The sequence below is a fragment of the Vigna unguiculata genome, chromosome 7 (genome assembly GCF_037176805.1).
Source record: "Vigna unguiculata cultivar grain cowpea cultivar isolate G323 ecotype 2 chromosome 7, ASM3717680v1, whole genome shotgun sequence".
Taxonomy (NCBI): domain Eukaryota; kingdom Viridiplantae; phylum Streptophyta; class Magnoliopsida; order Fabales; family Fabaceae; genus Vigna; species Vigna unguiculata.
In genome coordinates, this window is record NC_140798.1 from 14,805,554 (window position 1) to 14,809,041 (window position 3,488).

The following is a 3,488-nucleotide window of genomic DNA, read 5'->3' on the forward strand; positions in this document are numbered from 1 at the left end:
ACCAGGGGACTCATTTCTGTAATAGGCTACTTGAGAACATGTTGAAGAAGTATGGGGTGACACATCGCATTGCTACACCATATCACCCCCAAACCAATGGACAAGCAGAGATCTCTAACAGGGAGATTAAAAAGATACTAGAGAAAGTAGTGAAGCCTAGTCGAAAGGATTGGGCCACAAGATTGGATGATGCACTTTGGGCACACAGGACAGCCTACAAAACACCTATAGGTATGTCACCTTTCAGGGTGGTTTTTGGAAAGGCTTGTCATCTACCTGTGGAGATTGAACATCGGGCCTATTGGGCCGTGAAAGCATGCAACTTGGATTTGGAAGAAGTAGGAAATGAGCGAAAACTTCAGTTGCAAGAACTAGAGGAGATTAGGCTTGCAGCCTATGAAAATTCAAAGTTCTACAAAGAGAAAACCAAGAAGTTCCATGACCAAAAGCTTGTGGCTAGAAAGGATTTCAAGGTAGGCCAGAAGGTGTTACTATACAAATCCAAGCTTGGTCACATGAGTGGTAAGTCGCGTTCTACTTGGGAAGGACCATACATTGTTACAAAAGTCTTCCCTTATAGAGCAGTGGAGATCAAGGAAGAATCTTCAGCAAGAACTTTCAAAGTTAATGGGCATCGTCTTCGGATATTCAATGAAAATCAAGATATGTTGAATAAGACGATGGATGGGATGAACTTGACTTCTCCCTCATACCTTCCACCTTGAGGAGGTAAGTACACTTCACACTTTTTCTTTGCATTTTATACATATTGAATACATTGAGGACAATGCATGGATAAAGTGTGGGGGTGTGGGGAGATTTCCCCCTTTTCTGTTTTTGTTTTCTATTTGTTTTGTTTTTCCTTTTCTAATTTAAAAAAAAAAGTTTATGTTTTCAATAAAACATATTGACATTGGATTTTTGGATTTGATTTACTAATTGGAACGATCATAATTCTGGGAAAATAAAAGTCATGTGATATGAATGGATTGTTTCTGTGATTTACTTGATTGAGTTGATTTGAGAGTTTCTGGAATAAATCTTTTGTGAAAGAGTTTTTGACCTTGTGAGTTTTGAGCTTTATTGTAAGGATGAACTACCGTGTGTCATGCCTATTTTTCTTGTGTGATTTGCTCATGTCTTGTTGGTACTCAAATGTTTAGCTTGATTCTGTTGTTTTGCATCTTAGGTGAACATGCATGATTTGATATGAATGAGGCATTTTTTTAGCTACTTGGCCAAATAAGCTAACCATAACATTGATCCATTGGTAGCCCCTTGAGCTTAAACCTCTTTTTCTTGTTTTGAGCATACTGTTAAACCTTAAAAAAGAAAAAGACCATGTTTTTCCTTACCTTAGGGAGAAAGAAGGAGCTAGTGGATTATGTTGAGATTGGTTGAGGAATAAAGTGTGGGGGTGAGTATTTCCCCCACAAAGTTGTAAAAATGGCAAAAGGAAAATAATTGTTGATGACAAAGTGTTGAAATGAAAAATGATTGCTGTCTGAAAAAAAGAGCAACAAAGGATAAAAGAGAAAAAAAAAACAAAGAAAAAAAAAGGATTATTTTTGAAACTATGCTCCATAACTCTTTCTTCCCTACTATTTCAAAAACACACAAATCCTAAAGTTTTTCCTACCTTTGCCTTGGCCTCATTATAACCTGTGAAAAGTCCTCATGATTTTTGAATGCATGTTTTCTGAAAGCTGTGAATATTAGAGTCTTGCTAAGCATTGAGAGTGTTTACTTGCATGGGTATTTTGAGTGAAAACACAAGCCAAAACACTTGAGCGAATCTTGGTGAGAAAATATATATTTAACTTGAGTGTTTCTCTTTCATAGTTGATTATCTTGTAAACTCAAAAGATTAACTCATGTGTGAAAAACAGAATTTTATCCATTTGTTTGTGCGTGACAACATGATTTCTAGAAGATTGATCTGTTTCCATTGGTATTCATTTCTTTAATCCACTAAAAATATGGAAAAAAGACCTCAGAGAAAAGTTTTGAAATTGTTCAATTTTGCCCAGGAGTGCAAAAGGATAAGTGTGGGTGTGTGATGAGTTCAAATTTTTGCCCTCATTTAATATTTAAATTTGGGGATTTAATTGAATTTTCTGTGCTTAAAGATTGATTTAATTAGGATTTGTGATTATTGGATTTATTGAGTAAGTTTGGTAAAAGTGGCATAAAAATTGATTTTAGTTGCATAAAATATTATTGGATATTCTAACGTTTGTTAATGCAGTTGGAATTTATTTTTGGTCAATTAATAGTGTGATTTTAAGTTACAAAATAAGTCCAAAATCAAGAAATTCTGAAAAAGAATAAATCAGGAGCTAAATGCACCCCCAGTTTTTACTTGCACACTCCTTTTAAAGTGGACCACAAAAACCTGTTCTGCACCCCCAGTTTTCACTAAGTTGCACCCCTCCTACCACTTAAACTCCACTCAACCAGATTATGCCATGTGGCAATCTCCACCTCTTAAAATTAGCCAACCAAAGCAAGCCACGTGGCAACAATCCTTGCACTAACAAGCTGTCCAATGGAAGGCTGCCACGTCATCATCTTCATCTTCCAAAACCCTAACCCTAATTTTCTTCTCTCCTTCCACGACCATGGCAGCCGCCGCCGCACCTCCTCACCTCGCCGGCCACCACTGCACCACCAATCTGCTGCAGCGCGCCACCACTGCAGAACCACCACACCTCCATCTTCTCGCCTCTGCATCTGCAGCAACAGCGCGAACCTTCTCCGCAGCCACCGCAGCAGCACTTTTCGCCGGAATCTACACCATTTCCGCAGCGCACACGAACCACCATCGCGCCTCCGTCTTCTCCGCACCTCGATTTCACGTCGAAATCCGACCACCACGATTCTGCAGCACCATCTTCTCGCACAACCGCGCAACAGCAGCAGAGGAAACTTCCACCATCTCCTACAGAAGCACCGCAACACCACCACAGATCGCGCGCTTCTCGCCGCAGTTCCGTCACCACTGCACCAGCCTCGAAGCCACCTTCAGATTCACGACCACTGCGCATCTTCTTCCTTCACGCATTGCAGCGCCGTCCACGCCATCATGAACGAGAACGAACCATGGTAGCCACCATTTTTGCACCAGCAGCGAACACCGTCCACGCGCACCAGCAGCGTCCACAAACCTCCACCACCACGCCTTCGTCGCCGGAGAAGGAGGAGCAGCCGCGCCGTCATCCACAAGCCTCCATGAAACCCTAAACGCAGCAAACCCTAGTCTGGAGAGAGAGAGTACTCTGCGCCACATGTCAGCATCTGATAGGACAGTCAAACTGGTCAACTGGTCAACTCTGGTCAACTGGTCAAAGTCAGCAGTCAACTCTGGTCAAAACTGCAAATATGGTTAAATGAGAGGGGCAGAATTGGAAATTGGACAGGAATTAAGTTGCTAATTAATTAAATAAAAATAAAAGATTTTAGCAACTGACAGATAAAGCCCAAAGTCC